The sequence below is a fragment of the Gadus morhua genome, chromosome 6 (genome assembly GCF_902167405.1).
Source record: "Gadus morhua chromosome 6, gadMor3.0, whole genome shotgun sequence".
In the NCBI taxonomy this organism is placed as follows: domain Eukaryota; kingdom Metazoa; phylum Chordata; class Actinopteri; order Gadiformes; family Gadidae; genus Gadus; species Gadus morhua.
The window spans coordinates 3,997,725-4,009,932 of record NC_044053.1 but is presented as its reverse complement, the minus strand read 5'-3'; positions in this window follow the sequence as shown (position 1 = coordinate 4,009,932).

The following is a 12,208-nucleotide window of genomic DNA, read 5'->3' as shown; positions in this document are numbered from 1 at the left end:
CGGACGTTGCAGAGCCTAAACAACGTCAATATTCATCCTAGAAACACGAAGTCAAGCCAACTCACATTGCACTACAGCTGCAGGAAATGCATTATATAGTTTTTATGTTATTTAATTTAAACTTTTTAGCGTTTAGTTGATCAATGTATTAATCCTGCAGTGTATTTTACACCAATACCACACCGGGTTTCATTAGCGTCATCATGCGCATGCCCAGAACCACTAGGTAGCAAAATCAGGAAGCAGAAATTGGCAGAACACGTGTTCGTCAAAAAGCTCTAGAATATTTAGTTGCAGGTAGATCTGGTCGGGATTTAGTTGTTGAGCGAACCTTGTATTGCAACGGAGATTTGTTAGTGAACATGTTATCTCTGCTCTATAAGGTGTCCGGCCGCCATCCCCTATTCACGTGCTTTTGTGCATTGGAGAACCTGCTCAGCAAGCTGCAGTCTGCAACTTCTGCGGGAGGTATGTAAGTATAACAAAAAATATTCTCTAACGATGCATAGCTTTCTGAGATGTATATAAAGCTTCATTGGTTGACTTGCTAACTACTAGTTAAAACGAGCAGTGTTGGTATGGAAACGGTGGTGCTATTATGTTTTCTCTGCAACAAGTTCTAGCTTGTTGCAGAAAGGTGTTTCGCCCAGAGTTGGTGTCGAGCCGCCTCAAAGGTTAGCCTTGTTTCGCTTGAAGAGTTGTAACCACGTCTTTAGGGGTGCAACGGATCAAAAAACTCACGGTTCGGATCGTTCCTCGGATCAGAGTCACGGATCGGATCATTTTTCGGATCAGCAAAAAAAATAAAAAAATAGCGTTTGTGATTGCTTTAGCCCGGTCTGATTGTGGAGGAAGGGGCTGCTTAAATGCCGCGGTGATGAGCGGTTGTTGAGCCGCTTTCGGTTTCACTCCTGTCAGTGAAACACCGGGGTGATGTCGCTGTAAATGCGTGGCCATGCTCTATGTGTTTTTCTTTATGTTAGCAATCGCTATGTCAGCTACGTGTTACGTCTGTGTGGTAACCTAGGCGACAGGTTTGTGTGGCAGCGCGAGTATATGGAAACAGACGTAGCACTGGAGGCAGCAGTTATCGCGTTACAGTAGTCACCGAAGTCTAGCCTACTTTTATTTTCCATGCCCACTGTTCTTCATGTTGTACGCTGAGGACAATAAATCACAACGAGCCATAGGACTGTTTGCTTATTGAAAAGGGAACTGTTGCAGACTTTTACCCAGAGCGTGTTAGCTCTGTCCCTGGAACTAGCAGGAATGGTTACGGCTGTGTGTGGACTGAACATGCGCACAATTTTTTTTTTTCATAAATCAATCCGCGGATCATGCGTGTGCCGAACCGAAATAGATGATCCGAACGGATCACGGATCAATGATGATCCGTTGCACCCCTACACGTCTTGTAAACAAGCTTAAAGAGTAGGACACAACTTTACCATCATTTTCTGTAAAAACGTCTCTTGCCGGTGAAGGAGGGGAGTAATCTACAGAAAGAACAAGATAAGAATTTAGGTTGTGTTTTTGTTTCGAACCATAGTGTCTTCTTGACTTCTATACAATTATTTGTTTTTAACCATCATTCCCTTGCAAAACGTTACCGTCATAGGTCACAGGGGGTGAAGATATTTGTAGTGGGCTACGCCGTGGAATGGGGGATTCTATCTGGGGTGGAGGAGGAAGGGAAGTCCTGAAATGTGGACCTTGTCCTGCCTTTTTCCCATTTCGTTTCTTTGTTTTCTTTTCACCTGAACAGAATCATATTAGCCGAAAGTAAATAACAGTGTTACATGTTTACACATTGTTTAGAATTGCTGCTTGCACTTTTAACACTAAGTTAATATAGTACACAAGGATGTGCAGATATACCGGTGTGAATACATTTTTGGGGTTTGACGATGATGCGCCTCCCATTGTCCTCATTTCCTGTCTCCACACAGGACTTTGTCTCCGCTCTCTTGTTCCTCCTGACGGCCTGATCCCAATCATCTAAACAGTCAGGTGGGCCAAAACAATTAGAAATTACACTCTTTTAAATGTGTTGCATATCACCACTTGTTATTTGTCGCCCATTAACACACCTGTTGAGGAAAATATTTTTATTGGCCTTTTTAGCCAGGTTTTAGGATCGGGCAAATCTTTGTCCTTTGCCCTCTGTGTGGGCTTGTGGAGTGGCCAGTAGCTGCATGTCTTCTGAAATGGAAAACAAAATAGTTTTGCAGAACTTGCATAGAATTTTTTACATGATTGACATAAAGGTTTTTCGCATGTACTTACATCTCCCTCTTTTAAAATCCAATTACTGGCCACTATGCCAACAGTCCTTTCCCCCAAAAATTCGACGATGCTATACATTCTGTAATCAAGAACAGAGAGGTTAATTTAAAACAGTAAAGAATTATTGTGTCTGTACAAGAAATTGCAATGATAATACACTGAGCAAATGACAACATACTGCAATGTCATGAAGAATGGCCATGAAGAGGATTTTTTCCCCAACAGGAATCTTGATTGCCTTTCTTTTCAGGTTGTCTTTTTGGATCCATCTCAAAACGGTGTCATTGTTCTTGTACTTCAGTATTCCGATTAATGTGGAGTCACAAGGGACACTGAAAAGTGGTTCTGGGTGCTGGTATACACGGCAAAGCTGGCTTCCATCCCTCTCCTCTATGACCTCGCAGCATTCGCGGCGATTCAAAATAAAAGAAGAACTGGACCTCTGCCTACCATGCTCCATTGGCTGTCCAGCGCATTCCTCCAGCCTTTTCACCACTTGTGACAGGGGGCATCATCCACTCCTTACCATCCTCTTTATTTTCTTGAGACAATTTTCAAATTTAAAAGCGCTACAATTGTCCAATCCTCCAAAGGTCACGGCATCCTCCACAATGTGCAACATTGAGTGCACGTTGTAGACCAGAAACTGGTTACCATAAAGTTCTCGGCCTCTCTCAACAAAGAATCGGAGGAGATCAGCAGCATATCTCCAGTGTTGCTCGACCAATGCTGGACTTACAAGTATGTTCATTGCCACACTGAATGTCATGAAGTGGCTGAAAAATTAATCTTTAAGAACCCCCTTCAGCACAATCTTTCCTGTATATAACATAAACTGCCTATGTTCCGTTGCCTTCCATCTCTCAAGCTCTTTAAGATCTCTCGGTTTGCGAGCGAAGCTGGAAGGGATGTGTGGACGGAGGTTGGTGAGCCTGCTGCTGACCTCCTCTATTTGGGTTGCCGACATCTTCAGGCCCTTCATTCCTCTGCACCACATGAAGAGAAGCCTCTTCATTACACCCAAGCATGCCTGGTGCATGTAATCGATGGGAAATGCACTGATCATGTTTATGGGTAAATCCAAAAGCGGGGTGCTGCCGTGATGATGCTTGCCCTGTGTCTGTTGGCGGAAGGAGTCGTCACTACGAGCCACCACCTCTGTGTCTTGGTAAGTAACCTTCTCATACCACTCACCCCTCTGCACACACCGGTCACACCCATAATAGCCTGTGCAAAGTTTTACATTCTTCACAAAGGCCTTTGCAGGAGCATCGCACACAAAACATAGAATGTTGAATTTTATTGTTTTGTTCCTATGTTGCAGGCCACTGGACAGGAGGTTGTTGACATCCATCACCATGTCTTCCAGGAATTCCAGATTCTGTGGCTTCGAACCTCCACAAGTCAGGGTGATGGGGAAGAATGACACTGGTTTTAAATGGACAGCACAAAGGATGGGCCACATTGTTCTTCCTGAGCTCTTAAACAGAGGTAGCCCATCTACGTTGAAGGAAAGGTCAACACAGTCCGGGACCTGGTCTGCTGGGTATCTCAATAGAGTCTGTTGCAATTTGTCCTTGATAGGAAAATGGACATACTCCATACCAGACTTTGAAGTGATCCTGACCTCCCTGGGTGTCTTCAGGAGTGTCCTGGTGGTGGAAGGCAGGTCAGTGTGTCCGTGACCTCTCAAAACTTTCAAAAGGTCATCAACAGCATTGTGTTTCACCTGAAACTGGCAAGCCCAGCTAGCGAGGTCAGATGCGAGCGATGCCGGACCCTGGTCGGACGCCTCCAGGTCATCCCCAAAAACCTCTTCCTCCTCATCATCAGAGGGATCAACATCCATCCAGTCATCGAGGTCATCCTCCAAAGCAGAACGATCCTCAAATGACTCATCCAAGTCCAAGGAGTTGTCCATGTCACCAACAGGCGCAAGAACAACGGATGGACTGCTGGACAAGCTGGCATCAGCCACATGGTGTTCTGTGACACAAACACTGGCAGTGCTTTCAGCTATCCTATTCATCACTTGTTTAGCAGATCTCCATGAACGGAGGTACTGCCTTGCCCATAACTGTTTCTCCTCACTCATCCTGTGAAATAAAATGTTTCACATTTTAACGTGTGATTGAGGTTTCAATACAATCTAGCCATAAACTGTCTTATAGCAGGCTACAGACCAAAGATTTGTGATGCAAATGCGGGCTTCAGACCAAAGATTTGCGATGAAAATACATGCAACAGGGTTCACACCCATGCAACTTCTATCAACATCACCACCGTTTCCATAACGACACCTTTACTATACCACTTGTTTTTACTAACTAGCTTCCTGGTAACGTTAACCAATAAAGCTGTAGCATACTTGGCATACTTGTTACGCGACTGATGTTTTGCAAACAGTAGCGTTTCATACGCAAAGTGGATAATTATTTTCTCCTACTCTCCTAATAATATCGTGAAGCCTCTGCTGGCCTTGACTGACGTGAGTGGCAAGACGTCATCAGCACTGAAGTAAAAGTGTTCTAAAACCTCATCTCATCTCATCATCTCATTTTCGTCCGCTTATCCGGGGTCGGGTCGCGGGGGGAGCAGCTCAAGCAGGGGGCCCCAGACTTCCCTTTCCCGGGCCACATTAACCAACTCTGACGGGGGGATCCCGAGGCGTTCCCAGGCCAGTGTTGAGATATAATCTCTCCACCTAGTCCTGGGTCTTCCCCGAGGCCTCCTCCCCACTGGACGTGCCTGAAACACCTCCCAAGGAAGGTGCCCAGTGGGCATCCTTACCAGATGCCCGAACCACCTCAGCTGACTCCTTTCTAAGTAAAGGAGCAGCGGCTCTAATCCGAGTTCCTCACGGATGGCTGAGCTTCTCACCCTATCCCTAAGGGAGACGCCAGCCACCCTTCTGAGAAAACTCATCTCGGCCGCTTGTACCCGCGATCTCGTCCTTTCGGTCATCACCCAGCCCTCATGACCATAGGTGAGGATAGGAACGAAGATCGACCGGTAGATCGAGAGCTTTGCCTTGCGGCTCAGCTCTCTTTTCGTTACAACGGTGCGGTAAAGCGAACGCAATACCGCCCCCGCAGCTCCGATTCTCCGGCCAATCTCACGCTCCATAGTACCCTCACTCGCGAACAAGACCCCGAGGTACTTAAACTCCTTCACTTGGGCTAAGGACTCGTTTCCTACCCGGAGTAAGCAATCCATCGGTTTCCTGCTAAGAGTCATGGCCTCAGATTTAGCGGTGCTGATCCTCATCCCAGCCGCTTCACACTCGGCCGCCAGCCGATCCAGTGAGTGCTGAAGGTCACAGGCCGATGATCCCATGAGGACCACATCATCTGCAAAAAGCAGTGACGAGATCCTCAGACCACCGAACTGCAACCCCTCCCCACCACGACTACGCCTCGATATCCTGTCCATGTATATCACAAACAGGATTGGTGACAAGGCGCAGCCCTGGCGGAGACCAGCACCCACTGAGAACGAAACTGACTGGCTGCCGAGGACACGAACACAGCTCTCGCTTTGGAAGTACAGGGATTGGATGGCCCTGAGGATAGACCCCCTTACCCCATACTCCCGCAGCACCTCCCACAGTTTCTCCCGGGGGACCCGGTCATACGCCTTCTCCAGATCCACAAAACACATGTAGACCGGATGGGCATACTCCCAGGCCCCCTCCAGGATCCTTGCGAGAGTGAAGAGCTGGTCCGTAGTTCCACGTCCGGGGCGAAAACCGCATTGTTCCTCTTCAATCTGAGGTTCGACGATCGGCCGAACCCTCCTTTCCAGCACCTTGGAGTAGACTTTACCAGGGAGGCTGAGAAGTGTGATACCCCGGTAATTGGCACACACTCTCTGGTCCCCCTTTTTGAACAGGGGAACCACCACCCCGGTTTGCCACTCCTTTGGCACTGTACCCGACTCCCACGCGATGTTGAATAGGCGTGTCAACCATGACAGCCCCTCAACACCCAGAGCCTTAAGCATTTCTGGCTGGATCTCATCAATCCCTGGGGCTTTGCCACTGCGGAGATGTTTGACTACCTCAGTGACCTCCACCAGGGAAATTGACGACGAAACACCATCAACCTCGAGCTCTGCCTCCAACATAGAGGGCGTGTTATTCGGATTCAGGAGTTCCTCAAAGTGTTCCTTCCAACGTCCGACGACCTCCTCAGTTGAGGTCAACAGAGTCCCAACCTTACTGTACACAGCTTGGATGGTTCCCCGTTTCCCCCTCCTGAGGTGCCGGATAGTCTTCCAGAAACACTTTGGTGCCGACCGAAAGTCCTTCTCCATGGCCTCTCCGAACTTCTCCCACACCCGCTGCTTAGCCTCCGACACGGCAGCAGCTGCAGCCCTTCGGGCCTGTCGGTACCCTGCAACCGAGTCAGGAGTCCTCCAGGATATCATATCCCGGAAGGCCTCCTTCTTCAATCGGACGGCTTCCCTGACCACCGGTGTCCACCACGGTGTCCGAGGGTTACCGCCCCTTGAGGAGCCTAAGACCCTGAGGCCACAGCTAGCCGCCGCAGCTTCAGCAATGGAGGCTTTGAACACCGCCCACTCCGGCTCAATGCCCCCAACCTCCACAGGAATTCCAGAAAAACTCCGCCAGAAGTGTGAGTTGAAGATACCTAGGACGGGGGCCTCCTCCAGACGTTCCCAGTTCACCCGCACTACTCGTTTGGGCTTACCAGGTCTATCCGGAAATTTCCCCCATTCCCTGATCCAACTCACAACCAGATGGTGGTCGGTTGACAGTTCCGCCCCGCTCTTTACCCGAGTGTCCAAAACATGCGGCCTCAGATCAGATGACACGATCACAAAATCGATCATTGATCTTCGGCCTAGGGTACTCTGGTACCAGGTACACTTATGAGCACCCTTATGTTCGAACATGCTGTTTGTTATGGATAATCCATGACTAGCACAGAAGTCCAATAACAAACGACCGCTCGGGTTTAGATCAGGGAGGCCGTTCCTCCCCACCACGCCTCTCCAGGTGTCTCCATCGTTGCCCACGTGGGCATTGAAGTCACCCAGCAGAACTACGGAGTCCCCTACTGGAGCCCCATACAGGACTCCATTCAGGGTCTCCAAGAAGGCCGAGTACTCTGAGCTGCTGTTTGGTGCATACGCACAAACAACAGTCAGAGTTTTCCCCCCTACAACCCTTAGGCGCAGGGAGGCGACCCTCTCGTCTACCGGGGTAAACTCCAACACCGCGGCGCTCAGCCGGGGATTTATGAGTAACCTCACACCCGCCCGGCGCCTCACGCCCTTGGCAACTCCGGAGAAGAATAGAGTCCAACCCTTATCCAGGAGTACGGTACCAGAGCTGAGACTGTGCGTGGAGGTAAGCCCCACCAGATCTAACTGATAGCGCTCCACCTCCCTCACAAGCTCCGGTTCCTTTCCCCACAGCGAGGTGACGTTCCACGTCCCCAGAGCCAGCTTCTGCCGCCCGGGTCTGGTCCGTCGAGACCCCTGACCTTCGCTGCCACCCATGTGGCTGCGCACCCGACCCCAACGGGTCTTCCCACAGGTGGTGGGCCCATGAGATGAAAAGAGGGGGGGTGCCACGTCGTTTGTTCGGGCTGTGCCCGACCGGGCTCCGTGGCAAACCCGGCCACCAGGCGCTCGCCATCGAGCCCTCCGTCTGGGCCTGGCTCCAGACGGGGGCCCCGGGCTTCCTCCGGGCCGGGTCACATCTCCTCTTATTCCGATATTCATTGAGGATTTTTGAACCATTCTTAGTCTAGCCCCTCACCTGAGACCACTCTGCCATGAGAGACCCTACCAGGAGCACAAGGCTCCAGACAACACAGCCCTCAGGTTCACAGGGACACGCAAACCTCTCCACCACGATAAGGTGACGGTTCCAGGAGAGGGTTCTAAAACCTTGTAACTGCAATTCAACTGTCTTATGACGACTTGCAACGTTCAATTCACACTGCTGCAACTTCTATCTACAACGGTTTTGTTACGTTGCATTGTGAATCTTTGTTCTGAATTGGCTTTTTAAGGCTGACAAGGCTTTATACACATACCGGACAAGAATGAGGTCAACGGGGACTGGAGGGAATGATCTATGATGCAAAAAGAAATGCATAGGAAATTAATGTAATTGTGTTAAACTTTTAAACAGTACAGTTCATGATACATATACAGTGTGAAACAGTACAGGACTAGGCCTAGGTTTTGTGCAGGTAAAGAAGATGGGAATGTGTAAATTCATCTTAAATCAAAACTGAAAGGTACTACAAAACATTGGGCCAGGTGGTTTAATGGCACCATATTCTGGATTTGCATGACCTTTATATTGCAATTGCAAATTGCATCTCTAGTTCAGGATTACTATTATTAGCCTATTATAGTGATTGGTGGATTTCTTTAAAATTGACTGACAACAAGTGATCTCTGGTCGATTTTTATTTCATTTTTTAGAACTTGACGTCACACAAGCGTCAATCGAGTACTCGTTCATATTTCCTCCTAGACTGGGTATGATATATTTTTTCGTTGGATAAGTCCCGGATTCTCGCCTCTGATTGGTTAGAAGGGCTCTCCTTTAAATCGTGTTTCGATTAGTCCTAGCTGTTTGCGGGAGTTTATTGTAAGGATTAGGGGTTAACCGATTTGAACTACGCCAGTTGATCGCGCCTCTTGTGCTGATTGAAGAAATTGACGGCAGCCTCCCCAGACCGACGCGCAATCTACGATTCCCAGGCTAATTTCCTCCTATTCCCGCCAACACTTCACGGTGGGGACCCAGACCTACTGATACGTGGTCGTTTTCGCTTGAAATTCTCAATAAGGTAAGTTAAGATTAGCATTGGTGGCATTTAGTCTGCAGACAGAGGGACACATAGCTAACCAAATGCTTATGAACTTCTTGCAGTTTGGTACAACACCTTCTGCCAACTGCTACCTATTAGATTTCGCTACCTACTTCGGCGCATGCGCATGACATGCGTAAAATTGTAAAATACACATACTATACCCCTGAAATCTCCAATAAAGGCATTTTAATACAGCATACAATTATGCTCCCCATATTCTTATGTGTCAGGTAGCGTATTTCATCTGTAGACCAACTGCCTCTATCAAACGATGCTCCCACTACAGAATCACGTTATTGTACACCACTAACCCCATGTACACTGTAAGAATATGGGGAGCATAATTTGATACTGTATTATAATAACGTCTTTATTGGAGATTTCAGGGGTACTGTATGTGTATTTTACACCAATACCACAACGCGGAATCAATAGCGTAATCATGCGCATGCGCAGAACAGACCAGGAAGCACAATATGATCGGTAGCAGAAATTGGCAGAACACCCTGCTTGACGGAGTAAAAGAAGACATGGCGAGGAACGGAAAGCTACGGTATGTAGATATCCTCTGCTTAGACAAAGCTGTTTTTTCGCGCCTTGTGGTACTAGCACTACCATTGCAAGCTCGTGCAACAGCATTATAGTTAAAACAAATAAATGCAACGTTACGACTGCACGCGACAGAGGCGAGTGCCTCTGCCTCTTTGTTGATTCCCGCCCGATTTCGTCGATATTAGCAAGTTGTGGTCATTGCACATCCAAAAGGCAACCAAAATTAATTCCATCTTAAAACTGTTAAAGCCCGTTAAATCATAATTTACCCTGAATGACAGGATAAATGTGACGTCAAGTTACAGAGGCTACAGCTGGCTCACAATGTCATTTTATAGCATTGCCGATAGCCCCATCGGCCTGTTAAGTTGGCTAAGTAGCCTGCTAAAGTTTACACTATTCTTGCTGTCTTCATCATACTTCGTGGTGTTGACTTAAACAATTACTACACTTGAGTATTAAGTGAAATTTGCCTCTGCCTATAAGCACTTATCATTTGAGTAACATTAGTGTTTAACTAGCTAGTTCATTAGCCATTAGCACCGCCTAGCTAACGTCTGGTTATCGTTGTCATGGTAGTACTATAGCTAATTTAAGATTTCGCGAATGTCATCGTTATTAGAATGGTCTATACTACTAACATTAAAAATATAAACATTGGAAATAAATAGCTACTTCAAATTAACTTACCTTACCTAATAATTCTAGTAATAATATATTTTCGAAATTCTTCTGTATTCTATCTCTTTTCTCTCCTGTCTCAAAACCCACAAAGACAAATTTGGAAGTACAGGGTATTTAACTGTCTTTATTGCACGAGACCTCTAACTTTGGAAATACTGGGTTTAACTGTCTTTATCGCACGAGACCTTTAATGCCTGGTTCTATAAACGCCATCACATTCGTGGGGACAGTATGGCCCCCTTACTTAGTTTTTATGGCATACCAACCAACAGTGAGTAAACGGGAAGGGACAGAACCTGAGGATTTGAGCCAGCGTTTCAACCTTGTTTCTGTTCCAGTGTTCCTTTTGCGTCACGTTGTGTGATGATATAATATACAAACCCAAGTATTTGGGTTTATAATACAGTAGGCCTATATAATAAATGATAGGGTCCTTCAGATGAGATTTAAAAGTATCGAGATATATATGGTATATTGTGAAAAAAAAATCCCTCATCGCACAGCCCTACCAACATGTGCCCTTCTGTGGATTAATTCGTTGTAAAACAGGGAACGAAAAAGCTTGAACTGATGGCAAGATCCAGTATGAAATTAAAGTTTTAATTTCAGACATGTTAGATATCAGCCTTTAAGGCATTCTGTTATTCAATTTCATTTTAGTTCAATACAACCACACAGAATCGACCATGATATTGCAATGTACTGTGTAAATGCAAAAAAAAAATACAAATATTAAAATAAAACGTTAACATTGAGATTCTTATTTCATGGTGTCATAAATTATAACAATAGAATTACAACAAAACAACAAACTGTAAAAGAAAGTGTGGAAATGGCGCCATCGAAAATCTTTTTTTCTTTTTTCAATTTTTTATATTTTAAAGCAAAATAAGATTTAGGTAAGCATAGACATCGAAAAGGAAAGCTTGCATTAACAATGTTTGGTCTCCTCTTTGCCAAGTATTGCAGAGGGCAGCATGGAGATTACTTGGTCCCTTCTCACATCTTGTGCAGCTGTGAGCTACAGGCATAAAATCAAGACAGATTTGGTCAAACTCAGTAAACTAGACACAATTGTTCTTGTATAGCTGTCCTCACACACTTTTTCATTTCGCTTGATATGTTATTCAACTGCTCCTCGTGTGTGTGTGTGTGTGTGTGGGTGTGTTTGAACAGAAAGTATTAAATTAGTACCTTTTTTCTTTTTCCAGGGACCGAACTGAAGACGCTGGGATCCACCATTTAAGAGACATCCGGAATCAACAGGACATCTTCACAACCCTGACTCGGCAGCGACCGTTGAGCCAGCATCTCTGCAGCTTAAGGACAACTTCAGCTTGATCGAAAACTGGGGGGCAATTCGTATAATAATAGGATAATCTGGTGTTTTAAGGTTTATTAGTCGGCGGTTTAATTAATGTATCAAAGCAACACAGCACTCGTGATCGTGGGGTGGTTATCTGGGCCACTCGACATCAGAACCTCGAGTTTGCAGCCTCAACAAAACACCCGTGATTATATCATTGCCCAACCCCACTCTCACTCACACAATTTCAAATTGCATTGATGACCTTATTTCAGCCTTGGTTACCGAATACTAAGATTAAACTCAGGTTGATTGTCAGGTCAGTCTTATCCTGTGGGTCAGGCACTGCTGTTATTTTCTTGTAACTTAAAATTGCAATAGACAGCATTAATATTAGTTTGGATTGGATTCTGATTAGCAGTCACTGTTTAGCTATACTCTCCACCTCAGCCTCTCCACGGCCTTTATGCTCTGTCCTGGTTGACCAATGTAAACCTTTAATGTGGTTTGTTCACTTGAA